Source organism: Triticum dicoccoides, chromosome 1B (genome assembly GCF_002162155.2).
Source record: "Triticum dicoccoides isolate Atlit2015 ecotype Zavitan chromosome 1B, WEW_v2.0, whole genome shotgun sequence".
Taxonomy (NCBI): domain Eukaryota; kingdom Viridiplantae; phylum Streptophyta; class Magnoliopsida; order Poales; family Poaceae; genus Triticum; species Triticum dicoccoides.
The window spans coordinates 696,953,513-696,963,830 of NC_041381.1; the positions used below are offsets into that span (position 1 = coordinate 696,953,513).

A 10,318-nucleotide genomic window follows, 5' to 3' on the forward strand; every position below is an offset into this window, starting at 1 on the left:
TAAGGGCATTTCGGGCATACGGTGCTTAACGTATCCCGCGCCGTATGTGGCGTACCCATACAGGTAGAGCCGAGCGCACGGCTCGAGCCGATACGGCTGGCTCGCAACTACCCTCTCCCCGTCGCGCGAAAAAAAAACCCACGACCTGCGCTGATCACGCGGCCCATTCCAACGTTGCCCCGCCCCGCCGATCGCCGCCCTTACCCGCCGATAGCCGCCTTTCCCCGCCAATCTAGACGTGATCACGCTGCCAATTCCAACGTCTTCCCGTTCGGCCGATCGCCGCCTTCTCCCCGTCTTCACCCGGGATCTAGCCGGCGCGGACAGATCTTCGAGTCGCCCGCCGTACGTGATGTCGCCTCCGTGCAGGTCGTCGCGGTGACGTGGCCTACGTGGACGCCGTCGCCGCCCGCAACTCCGTGATCAACCTCTCCGGCAACGTCCTCGCCGTCTGCAGCCACGCCAGGCGGGCCGAAGTGCACGTGCATGCCATGTAAGCCTTCTAGTTCGTCAAAAAAATTGAATCTGTAAATAATTATGTGCAATCACTTGTTAGATAAGAATCTCTCATCTGTATGATCGTAGTACATTTAATTTGATTTAAAATTGATAGATCAATTTTTATTATAATATTGCAGTGTAGGTTGAGAGATCATTTAATGGATAAAGAAACTGAATTTACGGATCTGTTTTTGGACACGAGTGAGTGGGATGGTAGCGATAGTGTTGATCGTACGAATGGTAATGATAGTAAAGATGATGATGATGGCAGCGACAATGAATCCTGGTCGTCGTACGATAATTTACCTGAGGAGGATTTTGAAAAGAAGGAGGAGTGTGCTTGTAGTGAAAACGTAAGTGTCTTGTACATTCTTTTTGTCGGATGAAGAACCATATGGTACTTACACGTGCATATGATTTTTTTATGTGCAGGAGGATATTGACGTTCACAACGAGGAAAATCATGGTGTTGAATCTTTCGGGGATAACATAAGCCAGGTTCGGTCCAAAATTTAAGATGTCATTGAATAATAAATAGTTGGTAATGACAACTTACACTTGCTTATGTGGAATATTGTAGGCTAACTTTGATGGTTGGAGTGGTGAAGATGGATATGAGCATGAGGATGGAGCTAATATGGACATTGAGGAAGCTGAAATCCAGCAACGTGCACTGGAGACACAGTTGAAGGTTATGGGTATGACATTTGCATCACAATGGAAGGCTCACATGTTCTATAATAACTACGTCAAAGACCGTGGATTCAGTATCAGAAAAGATAAGGTGAAACGAGGAAAAGGACTTTCAACCACTGTTCGGTATAGGAGATACGTTTGCTCGAGGGCAGGAAAGCGTCGCAGTAAATTTTTAAACCCGAAGGGCCGTACCTGCAGGCTAAGACCAGAGACTCGTTGCGAGTGTGGCGCACATTTAGTCGTGAAGTTGGACAAAGGACGTGGAGTTTGGTTCGTGGCAGCTTTTATGGATGATCACAACCATTTGTTGGCTAGACCAGATGAGGTGGTATTTCTGCGGTCACATCGAGTGATGGGAGATCACCAGATAGCCGAGATCTTAGCGATGGAAGGAGCTGGGATCAGAAAGCATATCATCGTTGACAACTTCATTAGCAGGTATGGCTCGTATGATAAGTGTGGGTTTCTGAGACGAGACGTGTACAACCTATGTTGCCGAGAAAAAATGAAGTTGATTGCGAAGGGTGATGCTAACACGGCAATTGGGATTATGAGGAGCAGAAAGGAGAAGGATCCAGAGTTTTTCTTTGAGTACGGCTCGATATGGAGGGCCGTTTGAAGAGCATGTTCTGGTGCGATGCACAGTCGCGGCGGGACTATCAACTGTATGGAGATGTCACGGTGTTCGACAGCACATATAAGATGAACAGATACGGTATGCCGTTCATCCCCTTTGTTGGTGTAAACAATCACCGTTGCACCACAGTTTTTGGTTGTGCCATTGTGTCCGATGAGACCGAAGCGACATACGTGTGGCTGCTCCAGACATTCCTGAAGGCCAATTGTCAGAAAAAGCCAAGGTCAATCATCACAGATGGATACGCTGCAATGATACGAGCTATTCGGTTGGTTTTGGTTGATGTGTTGCACCGTCTCTGCTCATGGCACGTGGAAAAAAACATGCAGAAGCACCTTAATTACAAATCGCTAAGTGAGTTTAGGGCACTCTTGTACTACTCCACCTCTCCAGCCAACTTTGAGGCGAGATGGCACGCTTTCGTTCGTAAATGAAAGACTGATAAAACAGAAGAGTGGTTGAGTAGGATGTACAGGAAGAGGAGTCTGTGGGCAGCATCATATCTGTCAGATGGTTTTTTTCTGGGTATGCGCAGTAATCAGAGGAGTGAAAGTCTTAACTCTTGTCTTCACCTGCACTTGGACGACGGTATGACTATTGTTGACCTAGTTGTGCATTATGAGAATTGCATAGTCCGACTACGTGAGAACGAGGCGCATGATGCCTGTGTTTCAAATCAGTCATTGCCACCATCAGTCACAGAATATAAGGATATTGAGAAGCATGCCGCCAAAGTATTCACTCATTCCAATTTTTATATTCTTCAACAAGATCTGAAGAAGATGGGAGAGCTTGAGATTTTTGAGACGCTAGTGGGAGTTGACTGCCACACCTTCATCGTGACATGGAGGAATAACCGGAAATTTCAGTTCAGCGTGAATTATCGAGCTGAAAACTCTGAGAATATGATAGACTGCAGTTGTGGACGAATGCTTCCGAAAGGATTGCCTTGCAAACACATTCTGTATGTGTTGGTTCATCTCAAAATATCTAAAATACCTAAGTGTTGCATCCTTAAGAGGATGTCGAAAGCTGCGAGAGGTGGGCTGCCTGCACAGCGAAAGAGTGACTTGTTTGGCTGGGGTTGGACAGGGGCAGATCAGCGTGCTCGCTATAGTCAACTCAATATAACAGGAGCTGAAGCTTTTCATGTTGCTTCAAATGATCCATTCGTCTATGATGAGTTGATGCAGTGTCTGCAGAATATAATAGCGAAGAAAAAGGTCCCTGATGATGATGCCATTGGTAGTACAAGAAATGTGCATGAGGAGCCACGTCAGCCGGAACAACATGTTGATGTCATAGGTGATCCCGTGAAAGTTTCCACGAAGGGCGCCCCTAAACAGAGCAGGATAGGGCGGGCAAAGAAAGATCCAAATGTTACAAAAAATGGAAGACCAATATCATTTTCTGAGAAAAAACCCGGTCCTCTTTGTGGCATTTGTAAGAGAGAGGGCCATAGACGGCAAACGTGCCCTGAGAATGAAAAGTAAGTTTTCCATAATTTTAATTATTTTTTGGTTCTCTCTTCACGATTGTCTGATGAGTTGTTTACAATTTGTTATGTAGGAACCGGGCATAAAGAGAACCGAGCATAAAGATGAAGTATTCATAATCAATTGAAGGCACTGGCAATTTCAATTTATTTGTTTAAGAATAAGAGACATGGCACTTTGAGTTTATTCTTTAAACCACCTTGTTCGATGAAAGTCATTACCACTTTCAGTTTATTTGTTTAAGAATAATAGACATGGCACTTAGAGTTAATATTTATGCCACCTTGTTCAATGTTATGAGACATGCGATTTATATGAGGACATGCGATTTATATTTTTATGTGTGAAACATATTATATTTGTATGAATGTGTTACTGCTGTCATGGCTTAGTCAACTTATGAACATTTTTAAAATTTAATGTATGTGACAATTTTTTTAAAAAAAGCCCCAGCCGTGGCCGGCTGCGCGCACGGACAGTAAACTACAACGCCTTCTGGCCGCCGAGCGGGGAGGCCACGGCGCACAGCAGGGCATTCATTAATGTTCTGTAGCGAGCTTGTGAGAAGGCGAAGACGCGGGTATGTTAACCGGTCGGCGCGTCTCTCCGCGGGCGAGGTGGGACTAAACCTACTCGGCACAACGCGCACGAAGAGGATCGGCCCACGCGCCCGACGCGCGTCGTTTATGGGCCGACATATCGCCATATTCCCCCTCGGGATCGTTGCATGTGCCCGCTGGCTAGGGCGGGACGAGACGTGCGCGCCTGTCGGTCGGCCGGGTGCTGGGCCAGCAGACCCAAGCATGGCGCACAGCCAATGGCGCCAGCCCGCACTAGCTGGATTGCGCGGGCCCGCAACTGCCTCGGCGGGCGGCCACCGCACGGCTTGGAATATTCGTCGGATCCAGCGCCGCTGCTGCCACCAGAATTGACGTGGGATATTGTGCAGGTTTTATCCACACCGCACCAACTCAGGACGGCGGTCATATTTTTTAATAAAAAATGACCGCCGCGAGTAGGAACAACAACAACAGTACATTTAGGGGCAAATTTCTACAGCAAATTTCTATAGCAAAGTGTGGCCGCTAAAACAAGCGCCACACCTTAGGCACAAATTTCTACAGCAAAAGCCTCTTCCAGCTGTGGCAAGCCTAACCTTAGTAAAAAACCAAACGTGTACCTAGAAAGATGTGGCACGGCACACCTTTGGCGTGGCTAGCTAAGTCATGAACCAAACATTCCCGTAATATCGCAAAGGCAAACTGATACATTTTAGGATAGAAAAATATTATTTGCCCACACGCATTTAAATGTGTAGTGTCTCACGAAAGCAATAAATAAAACGTGGAAAATTGTCGAAATCTATCCCAGTGCCATGTCGCATTACAATCGATCAAAGTATCCAACAACGGTAGGGAAACCTTCTACGGGACTAAAACCCTACCAATGCTAATACCTACTCCTTCTCCATGATTTTAACAATTTTCATCTTCACTTTCTCTAATCTGTTGACCTCAGAAAAAATGATTTCCGCGACAATACGTGGCCTTGACTCGTTAATCTCTTGCTGGTCAAATTCATGTGTCCAGCGATCTCCGTCCCAGTATTTTATGCACCACATCACAAAAAGTCCACAAGACACTCTGCAATAAACATGTGTGATCAGCTTAGGATATAGCATGCACTTTCATGTACTCATTTTACTTACCCATCATGTTGTGACGGCATTTTATACTCATTAATTGGCTACGATGAGACATCCGGAAATTTTTTTGATTCAAGAATAGAGTTGGCCTCCATAATATCCTTAGATATTTCAGCTCTCTGAAACAAATTAACAAAACAGAATTTAATGTATGACTCAATAATTTTCTGAATGCAAGTGTGAAAATTTTAGCGTACCAGGGTGCCAATCATATTGCGAATTCTTTGGCTAATTGCGCCTTTAGAATTTGAGTCAAGAACTTGAAACTCCTCCTTGACGGTGTGCATCACTATGGTTATCCAATGATTATCATTAACGTGCATAGGAAAATACGCCTATATAGTAATCAAATGATGTTAGCGCAATTAAATAGTAATGAATAACAAAAACATATAAATATGAAAGAAATACCTTGTCCCGTCTGAAATACTCATCCATTACTCTTGCGACGACTTCTGCTTTCTTCGTAACTTGTTCTGATTCTAAATCATTAATTGACTTGGTCTTTCCCCTAGCCCTACCCAACATAAATTTTGGGAACCACGTTGTTGATATGAAACGGTCAGAGAAATCACGGTGTTGTAGGTGTTTACAATATGCATTGATTATCTGCATACATAAACAAAAAAATTCTATCAACTTGTGAAGTTCAAATGAGAGTATTGTTAAAACCAAACTCATACTTACATCGCCATTCAACCATTTAAACTTGAGGACATCGTGAAGCATAGCTGGCGTGCATATGTCCCCATCTGGTGGCGGCATATCGACCACGGTTCGGTGTGCATGCTTCTTTGTCGATGCGAGAGTCTCAACAAAAACTCTGGCTGCCTCTATGTGATCCGGAGTCATATTAAGAGTACTTGCCATAATTGAATATGGTGACGATGCAAACAGATCTAAAACAATGCAGCTACAGTTGTTAAAAATAATAAAAAATTTACGTAACACATGAATGAATTATAAAGTAGTACTTGACTTACTTTTTTTAACACGTTTCTTGCGGGTAATGAGAAGGTCGTACGGGGATTGACAATATTTCGACGGATTTCATTTGTGTTTACCTTCATTGTCCTGACTGCCTTCACCATTACCTATGTTGCTCTTTGCCGGGAAACTCTCAGACATGTCTTCAGACTTTGTTGGTGACAAACCACCCATAGACTCATCAGAAATATCAGCATTCTGCGGGGTTCGGACATAGACGGAAACTCTTTTGTACGTATAGTTGATGACGAACATGGGGACTTTTCATTATCGTGTATAATGAAAGGATCAGTAGCGTCACCTTTACCCGGTGTCGTCGTCGGAGCACCCGTGTCATCAACGGGCACGTCCGTATCATTGAAACACGTGAAAGATGTTACTAGCTCCACGTCGGTAGGTGAATCAATATCTGGCCAATATTTTGATGACTTGTACTGGCCATTCTCCATCCCAACTCCTTGACGTACATTAACAAATTCATCATTGCTGTCCCTCTTATTGGGTTTGTACAGCACACCTTCCGTGTTCAACTTTTCCATTACCATCTACAAACACAAATGAAACACGATCAGCATTTGGACAACTAAAACATGTTTAATATAACTTCTACATTACCTGTGCACATCTTTCGGGTATATTGAGAACCTCCTTGTGAAGCAGCTTTATGTATGTCATCACACGGTCCATACTGTTAGTCGTGTTCGATGAAACCCCTGACGTGCTTGGCTTTCTACTCCTGCCACCACCTTTCCGTTTAGGTTTCTTCGTTTCTTCATCTGGGACAGTCCCTTCACGTGCTACCTTAGCACGTCTGTACTCTTGGCTAATGCAATTTTCAAGTTGTACAACAAAAAAATAAATAAATAAAATAACAACTATAGTTAATTACTATTTGCAACCAATAAGGACTATACTTATTGACTTACATTGCCGGTGCCACGCCCGTGCATGTTGTCATAGTCGTCTCTCTCTTTTCCTTCAAAGTTTCTGGCCAGTTAACCATTAGTGGGTATTCACGAGACAAAGGATCAAATGTATCCACACCAATTGGCTCAACTTTTTCCCAGTATATATACTGCATGATAGTAAACACAACTAGTCGGACACATAGATCACATAAAAAAATATGTACATACAACTATTACAAATTTCTTGTACCTGAAGAAGAGCCAAGTTCCCGATAGGCCACTTTAATTTTTCAAGATCTTCGACCGATTTTTTAATAGCATCCATGCACACCCTCAACGTAAAATTGTTCCAATTGTATGACTTGATAGCGTTCACATCCTCCACCATTTTGTAATAATGATAAGGAACAAACTTGGTGGATTGTGGTGCTAAGACTGTACCCATAAGAACCAGTACGGCCCTTCTCACAAAATCATCATCATATGACTGAGTATCAACAATATTTTTTATCAACTCATCGATGAGGATTAGGCCTGTTCTTTTGTCTACAAACCGATTCGGAACCATTTTTTTGGCATCTAGTTGTACTGTTGCTATCATGCTACTGACATCATCACCCTCGTTACGTAGCCCGAATATGTCGTAAACATCTTCATTAAGCACACTGATGCCGTCTGTATTTGGCCGAATAATAAATCGCTTTTTAGTACTATCATACGTTGTAATCATAAATTCCAATAAATTTTTCCTCATTTTCACGGAAGGAATTCTCAACATACAGTCCAAACTTGTGCCACGTAGCATCATGCGCTGTCTGGGTGTGAATTTTTCCACCAATTCACACCACTTCTCAACCGAGCAGTACACATCTCCCAATTCTTGCATTCTAAATAAGATGCCAGTTATCTAACTAGTTACGAGATTCAAAAAAGATTACATATGGTTTAATACCATACCTTCCGGCGTCTAGACGAGCACCGGCAGCCCCCGTTGCCAAACCCCACCCGGTGTGGCTTAGTCGTGGCAGCCGCACGCCCTCTGCCCACACGAGCGCGCTGGCCGACGACCCGTCCTAGGGTTTAGGGTGCCGGCGAATTTGCCGAGACGGCACGGCCGGGCCTGAGATCCAAGTCACGCGCGCAGATGACGGATTGTATGGCCGTCGTCAGGCCAGCAGGGAAGGGAGTTTGGACAGCCACGGCGGCGCGACCGTCGGATCGGGGACGGGTGAGGATGTGCATGGAGGTGGCGGGGCTAGGCGGTCTTGGGGCGAGGTAATGGCGGCTTGGTTTCCATGCCATGCACGCACGTACGGCGTCATCGATGTGGTCACGCCATAGTGGGCCACTTGGCCCGTCCCGTCAAACTACCGCCGGCTGGCCCACGATGCATTTATTAAAAACATGCATTGTAGTTTAATACCACATCGCTAAGCCGGCGCGCCGTTGACTCCTTTATATAGTTTTCTTTCGGTCAATGCACAAACATCTCAGTTCGTGGGACTCTATTTGGAGGATATGCAGGATCGATGTGAGTCTTCACCTGCTCAGAGCTTGTGAAGGTTCACATGGATCATGCATATTCTTCAAAAAGAGAGCCATTATCTTCGATGTTTTTTTAACCTCAGAAATTATTAATGCATTTTTAATGCAACCATTTTAACGTCAGCCGGTGGACCCCAAACTTTTTGGACACGCATCCATCGCCAGGTCCATCATGCGTGCAAGTTTTCATAATTTTCCGGCACCGTATGAATTTCCTATGTTTTTCTTCGTGAAACGCACTGAAAACACTGATCGGACGTGACGCAACGTGTGTATGGTGTCCGAAATCGTTCAACTCTTGCGTGGGGCCCTAAGATGGGCATGCCCACTGCTTCCCAAAATTGGGTCACGTTTCGTGCATGCCACCTCGTACCAGCAATACAACCGGCACTGATCAATTCACTTGCAAATGAAGTTTTTTTTCAACATCCTTGAAATGAACTCAAATTTGTGTGGCTTTTTTTTCAATAATTTTTTCGGTGAAAACACCACATACCACACCCCCGGACGTGACGCAACATGTTTCTCGTAACGTTGAGATGCATGTTTCCGTTTATTTTTTTAAGTTGCACGACTAACATCAAATTAAACATACGTTTTTAAAAAAAAAGTGCACAGAGGGATAAAATGGAAAAAAAAGAATTGCTAGGTAATATAGTGATTTGACTATACATAGCTACCCGGGCAGGTATGTAACGTCAAATCTCTTTAGTATTAGCTATTTTAAATCTAACAAAGAGCACGAACGTGGCTATATAAGCCGGTCGTGGCGTCCCTCGGCGCGCGAGAAGGCAAAAAAATAGTGATTAAAAAAAACAGTCCAACCGGTTGCAGGTCGCAACTGCGCGTAATCGGTCCGGCCCGATCAAGCCGGGCGGCGAAAGGGCCGGCCTTTCGGCCCAGCTACAGCCTACAGCACAGTCAACCGGGGCAGTGGCGGGACGGGGCGGGAATTAGAAGAGTTCGAAAGGCCGGTGGGAGGCAGGTATATAAGGCGGTCGCGGGGTCGTTCGGCGGGCGATGTGGGACTAAACTTTAGTCCTCACCCCCGCCGACCCTGCCCCCGCACCGCGCGCAGAGTCAATGGGCCGGCCCACGCGCGGCGTCACGCACTGTCACTCTGCCGGCCAATGCAGCAGCCATTCTAATATAGTCCCACCTCGGCAGCCGGATGGTGTCCACACCAGTTTATATAGCCGCCTCCGGTAGTCATTGCATGGTCACATCTTACATTGTGATATGACTTTACATAACTGCACGGGCAGTTCACTGTCAGACAGTGTACTGCCGGGCAGTTATGTAGAGCCATATCACAGTATTAAATATGTTTATTTTGTCATTTTGTTTATTTTTTAATTTCAAACGGAAAACAAATTTTTGTAAATATGGTTCCGAACTACGGTTTTTTTTACTCCGTCAAACGTGACGACACTTTTTCTTCCACACGTTGCCATCACCATAAACAGCACCAATTGCACCAAAATCTTTTTCTTCTCCGTCAAATGCCACGACACATTTTCCACACGTTGCCATCACCATTCACAGCACCCACGCCAATTCGCGTATTTTTCCGGCGCTTGGTGCATTTTCTAGGGTTTTCCAGGTCAAAAATCGCAAAAACACTGCCCGGACGTGACGTAACGTTCGTTTTGTGTCCATTCTCGTTCCAACCTTGCGTGGGGGCCTATGTTGGCCGTGCCCACATGTACGCACACTTTGGTGCAATTGCATGCATGCCATCACGAAGCCCCAGCGCAACCACCTACCTCTCGATCTGCCGGGGAGGGGGTCCCCAACTACGGTTTTTTTCTTCATCATCAAACGCCACGGCACGTTTTCCACA

The 10,318-nt window shown here is 45.1% G+C and overlaps 1 pseudogene; it reads left to right on the top strand.

Annotated features, from left to right (window-relative positions):
• LOC119349799 overlaps positions 1 to 10,318 on the top strand; it is a 22,871-nt pseudogene that overhangs the window by 4,532 nt on the left and 8,021 nt on the right.